Source organism: Ahaetulla prasina, chromosome 3, assembly GCF_028640845.1.
Source record: "Ahaetulla prasina isolate Xishuangbanna chromosome 3, ASM2864084v1, whole genome shotgun sequence".
NCBI lineage: Eukaryota > Metazoa > Chordata > Lepidosauria > Squamata > Colubridae > Ahaetulla > Ahaetulla prasina.
The window spans coordinates 199,173,023-199,192,272 of record NC_080541.1 but is presented as its reverse complement, the minus strand read 5'-3'; the positions used below and the strand labels follow the sequence as shown (position 1 = coordinate 199,192,272).

General features: G+C 40.1%; 1 long non-coding RNA gene across 2 annotated transcripts in view; it reads right to left on the bottom strand.

The window, feature by feature from the left end:
• Positions 1-2,218: 2,218 nt before the first annotated feature.
• The window catches only part of LOC131194615 (uncharacterized), a 61,648-nt gene continuing 44,616 nt past the window's right edge, over positions 2,219-19,250 (bottom strand). Inside the window, exons 1-3 of one of the 2 annotated variants that reach the window (XR_009154243.1) lie at positions 8,183-8,353; positions 7,277-7,449; positions 2,219-4,878 (exon numbers count right to left, since the gene is read on the bottom strand). This is a non-coding gene — a long non-coding RNA (uncharacterized LOC131194615). Of the gene's footprint in view, positions 4,879-7,276; positions 7,450-8,182; positions 8,354-19,250 lie in introns of those variants that run through there. The other variant, XR_009154242.1, reaches the window with a different exon arrangement.

Genomic DNA, 19,250 nt, shown 5'->3' with positions numbered 1-19,250 from the left:
TGGTCAGTCACGATTTCAAAATTCCGCCCAAAGACATACTCGTGGAATTTTTTAACCCCTGACACAATGGCTAGTGCTTCTTTGTCTAATTGGCTGTAGTTTCTCTCTGGGGAGGACATCGTTCTAGAATAAAAAGCTATAGGGGCTTCTGTGCCGTTTGGAAGTCTATGGCTGAGCACAGCCCCCACCCCATAAGGGGAGGCATCGCAAACCAACACTAGGGGTAGTGAGTTGTGATATTGGATGAGCAGGCTATCACTTGAGAGCAGGTTCTTTACTGCTTCGAAAGCCCTATTTTCTGTCTTTCCCCAAGACCAAACAGTATTTTTTCCTAAGAGCCTATGCAGCGGTTCCGCAACGGTTGCTTTGTTCTTTAAAAAGACCGCATAGAAATTCACCAACCCCAGGAATGCCTGCAGCTCTGCTTTATTTTTAGGCGCTGGAGCCTTCCTAATTGCCTTGACCTTGCTCTCAGTAGGGTGAATTCCTTTCTTGTCTATCCGGTAGCCCAAGAAATCGACGGATTCGACCCCTATCTGGCATTTGTTTGCCTTGACTTTTAATCCGCTGTCCGGAAAATCCCAAAACCTTCCTTAAACGCTCCCCAATTCCTCCATGTTCTCCCTGAAATTAGGACGTCATCAGTAGGGACTACCCTGGGAGCCCCTGCAGTAGTCGTTCCATTAGGTTTTGGAACAACCCTGGTGCCACACTGACCCCAAATTGCAATCGGGTGCACTTGAATGCCCCTGTGCGTTACAATCGTTTGGGCTTGGCTGTGCGGGCGTCTACGGGCAGTTGCTGGTAGGCTTGGGCCAAGTCTAACCGCAAAGACTTGCCCTTGCCCCAAAGAGTGCAATAAGTGTTGCACCACGGAACCGGGTAAGCGCTTTTCTGTAAGGCTTTGTTAGCGTCGCCTTGTAGTCAGCGCAAATTCTAATTGACCCGTCCGACTTTATTGGGGTGACGATTGGCGTCTCCCACTTTGCGTGATCGACTGGCACCAAAATCCCTGATTTATGAGCTTGTCCAGCTCCTTATCGATTTTGGTTTTAGGACAAAGGGACTCTCCTGCCTTAAGCCTAATGGGGCTACCTGGGGTCTAAGTTGAAGGAAATAGGGGTCCCCTTGTACTTGCCCAGGCAGTCCTTGAAGACATCTTTGAACTCGTTAAAGAGAATGTCTTTCAGGTTACAGTCACTTCTGTAGATGCCAGTCACTCCCATGCCCAGGGCACGAAACCAGTCTAGTCCCAACAGACTGGGCAGAGTTCCTTCGACGATCGTGATGGGCAGGGTCTTCTTGTGTGGACCGTACTCGACTCGGACGGAGGTGGTCCCTCGAACAGGGATGCGATTCCCCTGGTAGTCGTGGACTCGTAGCCGTTGTGCTTGCAGGTGGCGCTTCGCGACGGACGGCAGCGACTTCGCCAAAGTGTCCCAGGACATGATGGTGATCGCTGATCCCGTGTCTACTTCAAGCCGGCACCGTACTCCCTCTATTTTTGGCTTGGTGAAGATCTTCTTCTCCACTTGGGTCGAGGCGCGGCCTATGACCACCGTTGTTTGGTTGGAATCCGCGCCTTTTTTGTTTGAGCCAATCGCGGGTCGCCTTGCCGATTCCGTGCTCTGATTGGCCGATTTGAATTTTCGGCGGGAAGGTTAGGCCGCTCGACAAACTTGGGCTAGGTGCCCTTTCTTCCCACACCGCCGACATGTCGCGTCCTTAAACTTGCAGCGTTGGCGCTGGTGTTGACCCCCGCAGCTTCCGCATTCGTCTCGGTCCCCTTTGTCGCGTTTCTCGGTGCGGCAGACCCCTTCCTCATCCTCACCGTCGGATTCGGTCTGAACCTCCTCCTGGTGCACCGGAGTTGCCTTCGCGCTCGCCTTTTGTGGGACCGGCTTCTGCAGTGTCTCTGCCGCTTGGGAGGACATTTCATGTGCTCTGGCTTCGTCCAGAGCGTTGGCCAGCGTTAGGTTGCTCTTTGCTAGCAGCCGTCGCCGCAAACGGATGTCTTTGACCCCTCGGATGAGTTGCTCGAGGAGCACCTCGTCTAGGTCACGGTATCCGCAGTCCTTGGACGCTTTTCTTAGGCGGCCATGTAGTCACCGATGGATTCGCCTCCATCTGTCTTCGCCTCCGAATTCAAACCGCCGCACGTATTTGGACGGCGTTGGTGCGATGTGGTTCTTTAGTAAAGTCTGTAAAGTTGGCCACGACACCGACTGCAACGGCGTTGGCTCTGCCAGGGCTTCCGCGATATCAATGACCTCCGGACCACAGTGGCTTAGGAAATAAGCCCTTTTTCGGTTATCTGGAACTCCGTGCAGTTCGTTGGCTTCTAGGAAGCTTTCGAAACGGGTCATATACGTTCCCCATTTCTCTTTAGCCGGGTCAAACGGTGCGGGCGGAGTGTAACTGGCCATCTCCGCTTTTCTGCCCTGGGTTTGCTGGGTTCGGGTCTATCGTGCTTCAGCTCGGTTCTGGTTCTCCTCAGCCTCGAGATCCCACCTTCGTCGCCAATGTTAAGTTCGGGAAGTAACGAGGCTGGAGACCAGGGTAGTGACAACAGCTCTTTAATATAGGGTGAACCCAGCAACAGGCTGGGGGAAAAACCTCTCCTTTTATACAGTTCTGCTGGAGGCTTCGTCCAATCAGCAACGTGCTGATTTCCCGCTCAAATATTTAAAGGTACAAACATGAATACATAACATTCTCCTTCTCCTTCTCCTTCTCCTTCTCCTTCTCCTTCTCCTTCTCCCTCCCTTCCTCCTTCTCTCAAGAAAATCTAAAATTTGGCATTTGAAGATCACTAGGACGGAAAAGGTCTTGAGATCTTGAACTTGTTATATTTTTGCCTATCCTCGAGGAAGACCATTTAACTGTGAAAAAGTATCTGTTGAGGTACCATCCCTGGATTACAGTCTTAAACCTCTTATTTCAACGTGATTAACTTTACTTCTTTTCATTTAGCTGTAAGCAAAATCTTGTTTACAAGGCAAAAAAATGCATTTGCTGTAATATTGGCAATAATAATAAAAGTGAACATTGTGGAGAAATAATTTATGTGTAAACCAGCATAAAATTGTCATTGATGCATGAGTTTCCTCTTCAATTAATAAAAAAGAGGAAATATTTAAAAACAATTTATCAAAGAAATACATACAGTTCATACATCATACACATACAAAGAAGGTAGTAATAATCATTCTGCATATAACAACCCCGGGTGTTCTGGAGATGCTGAAATCTTCAGCATCACCTAATTAAATACGTTGTTGCAGCAACCTTCCCTAGACCATTGGGCAGATGAGAATTTTCTCCTTGCATTAACTTTGCAAAAATACAGCTAGCAGCCTCCCAAAGACAACACATTTACATTGGAAGCAATTTTTATATTGTGTATTTTATGTATGTATTTTATGTATTTTATTGTAAGGTGCCTAGAGTCATGTAAAAGTGAGGTGGGTGTCTCTATTAATCAAATAAATAAATGCACTTGGAAGATAGAAGAGGATACAGCCATGGATGTTTGTAACTAGCTACAAAAAAAATGGCAAAATACATGTCATGATGTGTAGCAGAATGAGGGAATTATTTTGGGTGCCAGGAGGAGAAGCTGTAAACAGGATAACTGGTAAATTTATTTATTTATTTATTTATTATATTTGTATACCGCCCTTCTCCCGAAGGACTCAGGGCGGTTCACAGCCAATAAAAACACAATACATAGAATACAAATTAAAAACTATATAAAAAACTGATTCAATAACGGCCTAAAAATTTAGATACAATTTAAAACCCCATTTAAAACCCCTAATTAAAACCCATAAATTAAAAAAACTAACCCAGTCCTGCGCAGATGAATAAATGCGTTTTAAGCTCGCGACGAAAGGTTCGGAGGTCCGGAAGTTGACGGAGTCCCGGGGGGAGTTCGTTCCAGAGGGCGGGAGCCCCCACAGAGAAGGCCTTTCCCCTGGGCGTCGCCAGACGACACTGTCGCGCCGACGGCACCCTGAGGAGTCCCTCTCTGTGAGAGCGCACGGGTCGGTGGGAGGTATTCGGTAGCAGTAGGCGGTCCCGTAAATAGCCCGGCCCTATGCCATGGAGCGCTTTGAAGACGTTCACCAGAACCTTGAAGCGCACCCGGAAGGCCACAGGTAGCCAGTGCAGTCTGCGCAGGATAGGTGTCACGCGGGAGCCACGAGGGGCTCCCTCTATCACCCGCGCAGCCGCGTTCTGGACTAACTGAAGCCTCCGGATGCCCCTCAAGGGGAGCCCCATGTAGAGAGCATTGCAGTAATCCAGACGAGACGTCACGAGGGCGTGAGTGACTGTGCATAAGGCATCCCGGTCTAGAATAAAAGAAGTCCACAAAAGGAAAGAATGCACGGGAAGTGCTTCAGAAGGGACCCTTTCTAGTTTTCCAGACAGTAAAAGGAGAGAAGGGGGAAAATACTTTCAGACTTGCAAGATTCAGTTAATATAGTCTTATCAGAGCTGGTGTTCATTGTGATTCTTGCCTGGACTAATTCCAGAATTTAGGTGCTTAATTCTTCTGTTCCATTTGAGAGTTAAAATCTCTTAACGATCCAAAAAGTATTTATTTATTTGTTTTCCTAAACATTGGCATACCATCCTAACTCCAGAGATTTGGAATGGTTTACAATAATAATTATAATAAAGAGCAAAACATTAGCCTGTGAAACAAAACAGCAAATAGCAGCAAGTTGGTTATTCATCATCTATCACTGGTCAATTCAGATGGACCAAAATGATTTTTGGTGTTTTGAGAAAGATTGATATACATCTCATGGTAGTCTCTGAGAAATAGCAGGGTCCCATCCTCTTGGTAAAACGAAAACTTTGGCCTTCTATCTAGGGAAGAATGCATGAAAAAGATGCATCAATGGACAATAGACTATTCAGTAAGTCATAAAATTTAATTGTGAATTGGTAGTGTAACTTTCAATTGCTTATTTAGCAAAATATTGTTGCTAAAATCCGTTAGCTTCTCAACATTCAGCACCAATTTTCCAAATCCTGATGTTCCTATTCTGGGTGAACTTTACTGATTTGGTGTTTCATAATGATCACAGTATTTGGTTATTTTGAATAGCTACTTATGCTGATGAAAGCTTATTTTCTTATTCACCATCTAGCAGTTTGAATTCTATCATTTTCTACTGCCCTAATTATCAAAACTCATCTGAATTCTGATCGGTCATAACATGTCAGTGGGTGCTAACATATACATAATATCAGTACGCAATAGTTACAAATATCTGTAGTTTGGCTGTAGGATGAGAGTGGAGGTTCATTCTCTGAGCTTGTGGGTTGGTTTCCGAATGTTTTGTTACCAGGCTAGGTAACATCTTCAGCGGAATTTAGGAAAAAATTAAATTCTTCTCTTTAGATTAGAATTTCCCTAAATTCTGCTCAAGATGTTACCTAGCCAGGTAATAAAATGTTTGGAAACCAACCCAATAGCTCGGAGAATGAACCTCCAATATCAGTGAATAAGTCTGTTGTAAACTGTCTTATGTTTCATATAAGTGAGTCGTGGCTTTTGGGTGTATTTCTAATATATTTATAATAAAAAGTAAGGCAAACCATAAACATCCCTCCACCCAATTGCTCATTCTTCTACCTATTATCTTTGGCCCTGTGCCTTCTAGGAATTTATTAGAAATAAAATTGTCTTCAAACCAAGATTGACTCTGGATAACTTATAGGGATACATTCATGAAATGTTCTGGGCATTAAGTGTTTTGCCATTACCTACTTCTGAGTTGTTTTTCAACTTGTAAGTGTAAATCTAAATTAGAGTCTACTCTAAGCTTTGACTTTTCAGGTGTACTTCCCACCCCCATCTAAATAGCCACATTGTTTCTCGGCATCACACAGCCCCTTGTTGGGCATTGAAAAGTCATAGGAACTATTTTTATCAATTATTCCCTCTCTACACCAATAGACTAGAATAAATGATGAGTTCTGTGATTGCTGGGCTTATCACAGAGTACAGTCATATGGAGAATTTTAAAGTATCATCCTATTCAAGCCCAATGGGCCCAGTTCTTTAAAAGTCCATTAAAACTGCATTTCTATCACCCCTTGAAGAAGAAACCTGGAGGCTATAGAAAATTTCAGGCATCTCTTTTTGATCTGAGGTCACAAAACCCCTAGCTCCAAGATAAGTAGCTCTGACATGATTAGAGGCCAAACTATGGATATGTTGAGAACAGAAAAGAGAAAGATTTGGGACCACAAGGTTGCACGGTGCTAGAAATAATAATTCTCATCTTGGGAAGTAACTCATAAAAGTAAAGGGAGAGGAAATTGAAAAGAAAACTGCTATTGCTTTCTCTCATGTCTATGAACCTTTGGATGCAGGGGTCAACCTCTGGATCTCCGATCCATCCAATGAATTTCTCTGTACAAGGGATACAGGGAGAATGTAAGTATCTTAGGAAAAGTTGGTTTTAAGATTTCAGTCTCCAGGTTGAAACTTTGTTCCCATTGATTACCGTATTTTTCAGAGTATAAGACGCACCTTTTTTCCCCAAAAAAAGAGGGTGAAAATCTGGGTGAGTCTTATACTTCGTAGCCCTGCCCAGCTTCTCAAATGAAGGTTTCAGAGGCTGAAAAAAAGCATCAGAAATGAAGCTTCAGTAAAGAAGCCCCCAAACAGAACTTCAGAAAAAAAGCCTCCAAACAGAACTTCAGAAAAAAAGCCTCTAAACAGAGCTTCAGAAAAGAAACCTCCAAACAGAGCTTCAGTGGCTTTTTTTCTGAAGCTGTTTCAGAGGCTTTCAGAGGCATAAAAAAAGTTTTTTTTTCTGAAACAGAGTTTCAGAAGTTTCAGTGGCAGAAAAAAAAAGCAAGGCACAGAGCTCACAATGAAGGAACCTGTTGCTAAAATTCACCTCTGGAAACAGCTGATTGGGAGGCCGATCCACCTGCCAATCAGCCTTTTTCTTATTTTCCTCCCCCAAAACTAAGGTGCATCTTATACTCTGAAAAATATGGTACTTGGTTAAAAAAAAAGGCTGATATATATGGCCTATTTATTTTGTCTGCCAACTGCCAGGAACAGCTGTGAAGTTTAGGTTTTGATGTAACAGCATGGGCTCTGTAGAGTCTGAAATTTAAATTATTTTTCTTTCAGGCTGAATTTTCAGAACTTGGCATTATTATCAGTTTTCAGTAGAAAAGTGATAGTGGCACCAAGGTACCTTTAACTATTCCATTTATCTGGATATTTCTCTTTACTTACTTTTTTTTTTAAAGTTCAGTGTGTTTTAGACACAATAGAGGGTGGGAGAATTAGCCTCTAATCCATTAAAGGTAGCATTTTTTCCCTGGAAATTACATCTTTCATCAAAGTAGGTCTCCTGCATGGTGCAAGATTAAAACTGGACTCTTCGTATTTATCCGCTTTCTTGGGTGCTGCAAGAGAAAGATAGTAGAAACATGTTAAATACAGTGAAATTAGAAAAGTTCTTCTTAAATTATACATTTGCATTATGAAGGGATATATGAATAGATGGGGGGGGGGGAAACACCTTATCTGCATTTCGGTAGATGTTGTTTTTAAGGGCACTATAAAGTTTTCTATGTTTCCTGTGTTAATTCAGGGATATACCTTTGTTTGTTCGAAAGCTACTACATGTCATATAGACATGCCAGGCCTGACTCAATAGTTTAAAGTGCTGTCAGCTGCCTTAGTTTTTCCAGAGAGGTTGACAAACAGAGTCAACATGATGTTTGTCATGTTTAAATGAGGTTTTTCTAACCTAGTAGTGGAATTCAAATTTTTTACTACCTGTTCTGTGGGCGTGGCTTGGTGGGAATGGTGTGGCTTGGTGGGTGTGGCTTGGTGGGCATGGCAGGGGAAGGATACTGCAAACTCCCCATTAAGGATATTGCAAAATCTCCATTTCCACTACACTCTGGGGCCAGCCAGAGGTGGTATTTGCCGATTCTCTGAACTACTCAAAATTTCCACTACCGGTTCTCCAGAACCTGTCAGAACCTGCTGAATAGCACCCTTTCCTATTGTTTCAACCAACACAGCTCTTGGCCATGTTACCTGCAGTTAGAGTGTTGTAGTCCAACCAGACATGAAAGAACATTAGATTAAGGAAAACCTGTCTAAATATAAGTAAAATATGAAAATCACCTTTAATTTTCTCAGTTCAATATGTTGTCAATGTATAATCAGATATGTTGGCAATGATAGTGATGATGATAGTAATAATAATGCAGAATCCTATTTAACCTCCTGAGGCTGAAAGGAAATAACTTTTTTTTTTAAAAAAAGACCAAATATCAGAAATTAAATTTTCCTATTGTCTGTTCTTTAATAAAACATTAAAAAAATTCTCAAGGTCATTTTTACCTCATAATTGAGACAAACTCTCACTTTAAACCGAGTCACATTTATCAGGAAGGTCCGTCTTAGCTCAGCTTTTTGCAACTAATTGCTCTTCAAATCAATTAAAAACCTGTGCGGCTGGGAATTCTGGGAGTTGTAGTTCCAAAGTATCTGGAAGGTTTGTGAAACATTATTCTAAACGAACTGAATCAATTTCATTTTGTTTAATGATACATTTTGTTTCAGAACAAACTGAAGCATGACTATTGTTATTTATGGCACAGATTTTCTATTAGTTCCAGTACGGCTTAGCAGAGTCAGCAAGAGCGGAAATGCTTCTGACTTAATAATTCCATCTCTTCATACAAGATTTGGCAAGTTTGAGGGATCATTGATAGTATCATGATTGTCCATAAAAACATGTGAACCATTAGCACTGCAGGCTCTTAAATTGTGCTATCCCTGTTCAGTTATACATACATAGCTCATTTAACACAATGCTGATCCCAATAAAGACCACAAAGGAGAAGATCTGCTGGAATGGTTTAATAACAGCCTAAACTTAATTTCATTTAAAATAATTCTAAATGCATTCCTTCCCATTGCTAATGGCCAGGATGAATGAAAGAAACATCCTGAATGCATTAGTGCACTGGATTCCTTAAAGGCCCCATTGCAAGACCACTATGGACTAATAACACAATCCTATATTTATTTAAAACAAATTCTTGTGTGTCCAGTTTGTTGTATAACAACAGGACCATACGTTTGGGAAGGGCAATAGAAGTCTAGAGAGTGGCTGTAATGCAGGGAAAGTAATGGGCACAGTGTGACCATGCAGTCAGTTGCCAACTGGCTTCTTTGATACCTTCCCGCAAGGTGCCCCACATATAAATAAGTTTCGGACAGGAGCCAGCAACCTTAAACACTCAAAGAGCCACAAAGGTCCTAACCAGAAGCCCCCTGTTCAATTCTGCAGCCAACTGGAAGTCCTGTTCCCTCACCATAGTCTCCTCCTAATGTGTCATCCTTTTTTCCTCTGCTGACCGGAAGTCCGGTTCCCCCACCATAGAGTCTCCTCCTAACATGGCGTCCTTTTTCCTCTGCCGACCAAAAGTCCAGTTCACACCCACCATAGAGTCTCCTGCTACCGTGGCATTCTTTTTCCTTTACCTGTCCTAACCAAAAGCCCTATCAATTGTTGAGTTGACCGGCGACAGAAGTCATAACAGAATACTTATGGCTTGCCACTCTGCTCCAGAAAAAGACCAGTCTGTTCTAAATTGTTCTGTTTTGCCAGTGTTTGGCCAAATTTCATCCCTATTAAGAACTGTTTGCCAGTTAAAACAGGCTACTTCAAGACTTTCTACTTTTTTCTGTCAGTTTGTTCCCTTTTAGCTGATATATGTGTTCGAGATTTCTCATTGCATAAATAAATGTCAGAAGCTGCTTGCTTTTTTTCTTTTCTTTTCCTTTGCTAGGGGTGAAAATCTCTTTTGTGTTGCTGACCTCTTTCATCAACAATATCTAGTTTCTGCCAGGGACAAGATAGCGAGTCAAGCTATGCACAGCAGTTAAGTCACATTTGTCTAATAAGTGCATGGCGTTCTGAAGTGCCAAAATGGAAAGGTGTGTTTGCCACTCAGCCCCTGCCCCCTCCCTGGCTCTGCTTCCCAAAGCAGCTGTACTTCATGTGAATACTAAATTAGGCTACAAGAGGGTTGCTGCTGGCTCAGGATCAGAGAGTGTGACAAGGGTGTAATCTAAGTAAAAACATTGGATCTGTCTGTTTATGGGTCTAATAAATTATGTTAGAATGGTGCTGTTATAAATCCAGCCTGTCCAGTAAACCCAACAACTAATACATCAGTCGCTTGTCTAGCTATCTGACTATCCATTCCAATTGTTCAACATGCAGATAACAAGGTGCCTTACAAATCTCTTAGTTAAATGTCATTTGTTTCTGTGCCATAACATGCTATGGATCATTGCTCATACACAGTAACCCAATTATATTAACCTGCACAGCAGTACAGTGTAATGACATGACATTAACGCAAGCACCTCAGAGGTTTTCAAGAATTTGGTCTTTGCTCATTCAGTAGGGACTTTGTTCCCTTAGCTCCTTGTTTTTCCTTCCAGTTTCTTAGCAAAACAAATTATTTTGTGAAATTGGATAAAAGAACCTCTGCAAAATGAAGGGGAATGGTGCCGTTGCATGAGATTTGGTGCTGAAATCTTTTTGCTGTGACTGTTTTCTTGGCTTATTTTTTAAAAATAAGTATGCATAAAAATAACCTGTAACAAGAGCAGATAAATATAAGGGGAGGACTTTAGCTGCATGATCCTAGACAATTTGATTTTTTTGACCTGTTCCCAGTGGGAACCCCTGATTTGTTTTGCTCTGATCTGATCAGGGTACTTGAGATAAGTTGGAAAAATAGAATATGGATTAGTTTGGCTTCAATTAAAGACATACAAACATTTGTGGAGAGAAAAAAATAAGGTTTTTTTTTAAAGCAGTGGGATGATATCCAGAAATATTCCTGCCCTATTTTGAGTACAGAGTTCAAAATAGTTATGCATAATGATTTCAGGAACAATTTATAGACATCATTAAAAGTGCGCTATTATTAATAAATTGATGAGGTATTCATAGTGGCAATGAACTCCAATAAACCATCCCCAAACCCAGTTGCAAGAAATGTAAGTTGAAATCAAAACCATAAACTGGGGAAATTCCACAATTAACCTGGAGACAAGGTTCAGAAGCTTGAGGAGGGAAAGACATAAAAGCAGCAGTCCCAGCTTGGGCCTCGAACCTAACTTTAGAAACAAAGCCTAATATCAAATTATTCACAGAATAGAGTCTGTAGTCACTAGCAGAGCTTTAGCATCAAAACAGCCACTCCTTATTTTCTGCCTTGGACTTGCAGCTAATGCCAATGAAACCAAGACAGTCACATTTTGAATATGAGAATAAATTCCTCTGCATCCATTCAATTCTCCAGTTTACCTACTTCAAATACATTATTTTCATTCTCAGTCATAGTACTGGAGATCTTTACAAGAGTCCTATACATGTCCCATGAAATGATGACACAGGGTGACATTTATCATCATTTTGAATAGTTAGGGAGGGGAGAACATAGTGACAATTGCTAATAAGGGAATCAAGAAAAGTAGAAGCTTGGCATGATCCTAAGATTATTGCAGTGTCTCCAGAAAAAAAATGGTATTCAGAAACTGGTGATCTTATCTGTAATGGACCTTTTAGATTATCCCAACTCTGTCTTTAGTGAGGTGTCTAAATATTTGAAGAAATAAGTGACGATTGGTTGCATATACTAGGCATGTAATTTATACTCATCGAATTCTTTCTCCTGAACTGCTAAATGTCTCCAGCTGTCCCTACATTAAAATTATATATACTATACAGTAAACCTAAGGTGTAAGTAGAAACTGTTAAAATAAACCTGGCCGTTTTCCCCCCACTGAATTTATTTTGGTTGGGAAGATAGAATTTTTTATGGAGATCATTGGATCGAAATTACAGAAATATCAGATGAAATGGATGTTAGTAGAAATGAATCAGAGAAGTATGTTATAGGTAGGTTGAAAGAACAAGCTGAAACCTTAATTTCATCCCTTCCTGCTGAATAGGTGAGTTATGAAAGACAATGAAACAGACATCATCTGTTAGAAGAGCAATTTGAAAAATTAAGTAAAGATGGTTTGGCATGACTTATGGAAAATTCATTATGAAAAGACTAGGATAAAGGAAAGAAAAGCTTGTTTGAAGCTCAAACATGTAGGGTCCAAAAATGAAGTAGTAGTATGTCCACTGAAACAGGCAATTTTCCCATACTTAATACTCTGTTCTCCTCTTTAGATTAGAATATATTTTGAATTTGAACCCTTTCTACTCCCTCTTCTCAGTGGGACCCTAGACATGTGCCCAAAAATCTTGTCCTTACAGTGTCGCTGAAGACAACTATATATTCTATATGTTTTTTGTTCGTTCACTATGGTGAACAAACATATAAGATCTATATATTTCCACCACTCCCTTTTCTCATTGGAAATCTGAGGAAGCCATTTTAATATATTTATGGGTTCTGTGCCTTGTTTTTCGGATTGAATTTACCTAATTTATGTAATGCTTATGTTGTGATATCAGTAATATAGTGGCTAAGATTCAGCACCTACTTATGGGTTAAAAGAAGCCATCATCTCACTAACAACTCAGTTAAAGTGAGTTAAAGCGATACATCTAGAAATAAATGTTTTCATATTAGGCAAAACATTTTTTTTCTCCAAGAAGCACTGAGTTTCAAAAGGCCCCACCAAGACATTATGCCTCCAAAGGAGATACAGTACTTCTACCCAAAGGCAATTGCTCCCCCCTCCTTCACCCCCCCACACACTGCCCCACTTCATTGGCTGCCATCACTTTCATTTCATGGTAAATTGGCTATATTTTTAATTATGCATGATCATAGTTGCCCTTCAAAACTGCAGAGCAAAAACAAAACAAAACAAAACCCCACAAGCTAGCAGGAATTTTTTTTAAAAAAAATACTAGGAGCAATGCTAAATTCCATAGATTCAGTCTGAATTAAATGTATTGTTTTTATTTTTGTATGATTATTCTGTTATAGGAAGGTATTGGTTTGGTTAGACATTATTGATTTACATATTCTATTTTAAATGATGATGAATGAAACTAATTCACAGTCTCTGCTATTGCATTAGCTGGGACATTTTAAGATATATTGATTGATCGATTGATCGATCAATTGATTATTTGCCATCTATTACCTTTGATAAGAGACTCAGTTATGGAACTTTGATGGGCTTTTTCTCTTGGGAGCTTATTTAGTCTCCAAATCTAAAATAGGATTTATTTAAATGGAGCTTTCTTTATCCCATTGTCAGATAAGGAACAAAACCCTGCATGGCAGTAATTTTGCTTTTTAACAAAATGTCTGACATTCACAGGTAAAGTAGAACTGAAAGGGTACAGTCATTTTAGAGCTGTATACTATTAAACTCTGTTTTTTTTTAAAAAAAGAAAGAAATGTACAATAACTAGAAGTGTGAAAAATGTAGTAGCTTGTATACAAAACATTATGCATTGTTTTTCCCATAGTACAGGCCAACCTGATTTGGAGGATGGTTCATGGAAGGTGTTAGATTCGGGCAATAACGAGGCAAGAGACCAGATGAGTGACAACAGCTCTTTAGTTTATAGTGAACCCAGCAGCAAACAACAGAAAAACCCCTCTTTATATACAGTTCAGTCGGAGGCAACAGCCAATCAGCAACGTGCTATTTCCCGCTCTAATTTCCCTCCAAAACTCTTAAAGATACATTACAGAAGGCCATAATGATTTCTTATCCAAAATGCAGGAACTATTTCTGCCAACTTTCGGAGTAGTCTATGGAGGAGGAGGAGGAGGAGGAGGAGGAGGAGGAGGAGGAGGAGGAGGAGGAAAGAATGAAATTCCAGCTAAAAATGGATGGCAGCTCTTTCAGCAGCTCTTGTGCAAAGGAAAAAGATGTTACTAGTGACAAATAGATTTAAGGAATTAGATCTGATAGACACCAGTGCCTGAAGAACTATGGATGGAGGTTCACAACATTGCACAAGAGGTAGCAACTAAAACCATCCCATTACTGACCTCGAGCCATTCCACATGGTGGAATGTAAAGTCAAACGGGCCTTAGGAAATCTGAGCAACAACAAAGCTAGTGGAGGTGACAGTATTCCAGCTGAGCTATTCAAAATCTTAAAAATCAGTAAAAGTGCAACACTCAATTTACCAGCAAATTTGGAAAATTAAACAGTGGCAACAGGATTGGAAAAGGTCAGTTTACATTCCAATTTCAAAGAAGGGCAATGCCAGAGAATGTTCAAACATTGCACTCATTTCACATGCTAGCAAAGTTATGCTAAAAATCATACAAGCTAGGTTCTAGCAGTATGTGGACCGAGAACTACCAGAAGTGCAGGCAGGATTTCAAAGAGGCAAAGGAACTTAGAGATCAAATTGCCAACATATGCTAGACCATGGAGAAAGCTAGGGAAACATCTACTTCTGCTTCATTGACTATGCTAAAGCCTTTGATTGTGTGGATGACAACAAATTGTGGCAAGCTCTTCAAGAGATGGGAATACCAGACCATCTTATTTGTCTCTTGAGAAACTTATATGCAGGTCAAGAAGCAACAGTGAGAACTGGACACAGAACCACTGATTGGTTCAAAGTTGAGAAAGGAGTTCGGCAAGGCTGTATATTGTCGCCCTGCCTATTTAACTTATATGCAGAGCACATCAAGAGAAAGGCGGAGCTAGATGAATCACAAATTGGAATTAAGATTGCTAGGAGAAATATCAACAACCTCAGATTGATCAGTTGCTGGGATTGTTGTGAGTACTGGTTCTCTGATTGCAAACAGAACTTTCAGTAACTGAAATCCAATATTAGTCTCTCAGTCTCTCAGTCTCTCAGTCTCTCTGTCTCTCTCTCTGTCTCTCTCTCTCTCTCTCTCCCTCTCGTATTGGCTAGGGAATTCTGGAAGTTGAAGTCCACATCTCCTAATATTGAGAACCAGTGATTTGCATTCATTGATCAGTCTGGTCTTCTGTAAGAATTTTGAATAATTTTGCCTAGGTGTCTTTATGAAAGCTGCTTGGAGAAGACTACTATCATGTATAATGTATGTCTGCATTCTTCCCTTCAGGCTGGCTTTCTTGGTGGCTTCCTCAAAGCAGTGCATTCGTCTCTCAATGCTCAAAAAATAATCACTGAATAATCTTTTCAAGAGCTTTGTTCAGTATCAACTTCAGATTGGTTGGTTTGTATTTGCCTGGATCCTGAACATATGAAAGAGTTAAGGAGCACTGCCATTCCCTTATCACCTATTATTTTTCTACCATCTTCTTTAAGTAGTGGCCCTACCCATTTCTTTCTATTTTTCTCTTCCTGATCCTTATTTTTATACAAGTTTAAGAGCATTAGAGTTTTTTTAAAAGAATAAATGAACCCAGAATTTCAGTTCTACTTACTACAGCCATGTGCCATTCATTCTATTTTCATGCTAGCTATCTCTTTCAGAGGCTTCAGCAAGTGTTGCTTTGGCCTTTAATATATTTCTAAACTTAGAAATAATGTCTAAAAATTTATAAAGGGAGGGAGGAATTATCAGAGCTGTTAGATATTGCCTCTGTTATACTTTTGAAATTGTGCTACTCACATAATCTTCAAACAAACAAAACCAAGGTTAATATGTCAAACACTAGCAGAAAACAATATCATATAAAAGTAAAGAAATCATATGATGAAGAAGGGAAGCATGAAAAACTATTCTGTTCATAGTCCACACTACCACTATTATTATATTGGAATATGCCATCAACATAATCCTTCTTTATCAGTTATTAAACTCAACAATGGGATCATACTTATTTGGTAATAATTCCCACAATTCCAAGGAATGTGTGTACAGTTTTGTTGTCTAAGGCTGTCTATAGTGTCCATGTCTTTGTCAAAGAATGTCTTCCCAGATTCCACCAGGAGAATGTTCTGTTAAATACAGAAGGCTCCCAATGGATCTATGCTCTTTGTGCATGATCAATGAGCTATAGCAGACATTCAGTAGAAAAGGCAGAAAATGCTGTCCCAGTGCATTTCCTTGCAAGTAAGTTTAGTTTTCATTACACAACAGTGTTTCAAATATTCCCAAGATGCAAGCAAAGTTGCATAAATGTAGAATCTGCTGTCTTAGCTACCTGGTGAGTATTTTAAACAAAGTCTCGCTATAATTGGTGCTGCCAGCTCATACTGTTGGCTGCATAAGAACTTCCTCCCTCCCTCCCTCCCTCCCTCCCCCCCTCTCATCTCTCTCATCTCTCTCTCTCTCTCTCTCTCTCTCGCTATCATCTCTATCATCTTTATCTCTGTCTAACTCTATTATCTATCTCTCTGATCTGTCTATCAATCATCTCTATCTTCTATATCTATCTTTTATATCTATATCTATCTATCAATTGATTGATAATAGATATACTGTGTTTCCCTGAAAATAAGACAATAAAATAATATGATATAAGAAAATAAAATAAGATCCTGTCTTATATCTTATATCTTTAGGGGCAGTGGCTCAGGGGCTAGGACGTTGAGCTTGTCGATCAAAAGGTCGGCAGCTCAGCGGTTCGAATCCCTAGTGCTGCCGTGTAACGGGGTGAGCTCCCGTTACTTGTCCCAGCTTTTGCCAACCTAGCAGTTTCTAAAGCACGTAAAAATGCAAGTAGAAAAGTAGGGTCCACCTTTGGTGGGAAGGTAACAGTGTTCCATGTGCCTTTGGCATTGAGTCATGCTGACCACATGACCATGGAGACATCTTCGGACAGTGCTGGCTCTTCGGCTTTGAAACGGAGATGAGCACCGCCCCCTAGAGTCGGCAACGACTAGCACATATGTGTGAGAGGAACCTTTACCTTTACCTTATATCTTTTTAAACCCTGAAATAAGCGCTTGGCCTTATTTTTGGGGAGGTCTTATTATTTTGGGGCACGTGGAATAAGACAGGGCTCCTCTTGCAGTCTTACCTGATTTCAAGCTCTGTCTCCCTAACCAGAGGAAATGGTGGGGACTGGCTGTGTATGCATTTAAATATTTTTGGGGAGGGGTTATTTTCAGGCAGGGCTTATTTTTGGGGAGGCTTATTTTAGCGCATGCGCTCAAAAGCCCAATTAGGCTTATTATCAGGGGATGTCTTATTTTTGGGGAAAGAGGGTAGAGATATAGATATAGATATAGATACAGATCGATATTGATATAGATAGATATTGTTCTTACAATATATGATATGAAAACTGGTAACTTGGTATAGGCAATCCTGGAAAAGTACTTAATTCTTTCAAGCATTGAGATTGAAATTTTGTGCTGCATACTACTGCCCATTTGACAAAGTAAGAGTAAGAGACCAGGAAAGAAAATGGGATGTCAGGGAGAAATTGAGCATACAGAACCAGCTGTCCACCATGCTTCCATGCTCAATAACAGCACCCCAGAGCAAACAACTTCCTCTGTTTTAGGTCATATTCCATAAAATGCTGAGCTCTTCTTGTTTGCTTCTTCTGTTGTTTGTCAGTGTTCTGTAGTCGGATCCTAACTGCATTACTTAGATTATGCCTGGATTTCAAGGAGTCTTAGTTTTAAATAATGACTTGCATATTTGATAGTTCAATGATATCATCACATTCTTTGATGAGGCTAATGACATCTGATTCCATTCTGATTTTTTTTTTTTTTACTGTTGTTAAAAACTGTAGAGTCACCATATCTTACTTTATGGGAGGGATAACCTTCTACTAAAAATGTTAACTAGCTCAGGGATGAAAAACTTGATTTTTGAAGGCCATACATTCTCGGGGGATGGAGAATGGGCAGGGCTGAAGCGACCAGAGCTATGGCATACATTATCACACTCTTCTTTTGCTCACTCTCATTCTCTTATTTTGACACCTTTTCTTTCCTCCCTCTCTCCTCTTTTGCTTCCTGCTGGCTGCCAGGAAGGAATTGATACCTTTTAATAAGATCTGACTTCAACCTTTTTTGTTTTTACAGAGCTCCTGAAATTAGAACAAAACCCTGCATGAAATTAGCTTGATGGTTGCCTGCAGCCACAGGGCATCAGGTTGCCCATCCCTGCATTAATTAAAGTGTCTGAGTTTATTGTTTAAAAATAAAAAGAAGAAGCTGTCCATCAAAAATGCCTTAATAGTAGAGATGTAGTTATGCCGTCACAGTTCTCCCTGATACAATAAGATAGAGCGTAGTTAATTCTTTAATTATAGGAATAATTGTACCTTAGGATATAGAGATGTTAGATGCTATGCAAATCCATGTTTGCCCATTTTTAAAATAGTTGAGTGCTTAGTGCTTAATCTTAAATCAATCACCAGATTCATCCTTTGCCTCTTAGCCTAGGAAGAATCTACCATTGTATATTTATATTGCATACAGCCTGTTAGTAAACTAGTTCAGTGATCAAAAACTAGATGTAATGGGTGCATTACTTGGAACCTGACAGTAAACAAGCTTCAATTTGAGTTCTTTTTCAAAATAAGATCTGAAAAAAAATTCTTAACAGGCTGCATAAACAAATGTATGTATGCAAATGTGTGTAGTGGGGATATAATGTGCAATTGAGAAAGAGGGAGAGAGGAGGAGGAGGAGGAGGAGGAGGAGGAGGAGAGAGGTTTAGAAAAAGACAACCAAGTACATCTCTTTTGAGTCCAGGTATGTCTATGATCAAAAATTGAGTAAAAAAGGGTGCATTAGAGTCTAAATCCCCTTTGGTCATTCTGTTCGATTTTTTAAGTAATGCTTTACCAGCTGGACTGCTATATTTTGTACTGTTTTGTTTCAAATTTCAACAGCACTATTGGAGAGGGCTCCATGAGTCACCTTTAAAAAACGAGGAGATATTGAGTTTGAGGATTGCAGATTGCTTACTACAACATAGACAATGGAGGATTGGATTGGTCAATGATAGAAAAATATCGCATAATGTGATGATATTACTTCACTTCAGAGCAGAATTATTTACTTCTAATTTCTAGGTTTTGAATATTACCATGCTTGGTATATTAGACCTGGAATGTTTTATACTTGGAATATTAACCTCTTCTCACACAATGATATGTCTTAGCCACATTATAACTATACTGCATGCATTTCAATTCTTTTAAAGTCCTTATGATTACTTTAAAGTGTCAATTGAAAAGATCTCTCACCTTTATTTTAAACATTAAAAGCCTATGAAAAAGCACAAATATCTCCTTTTCTAACGCCTTTTCAGC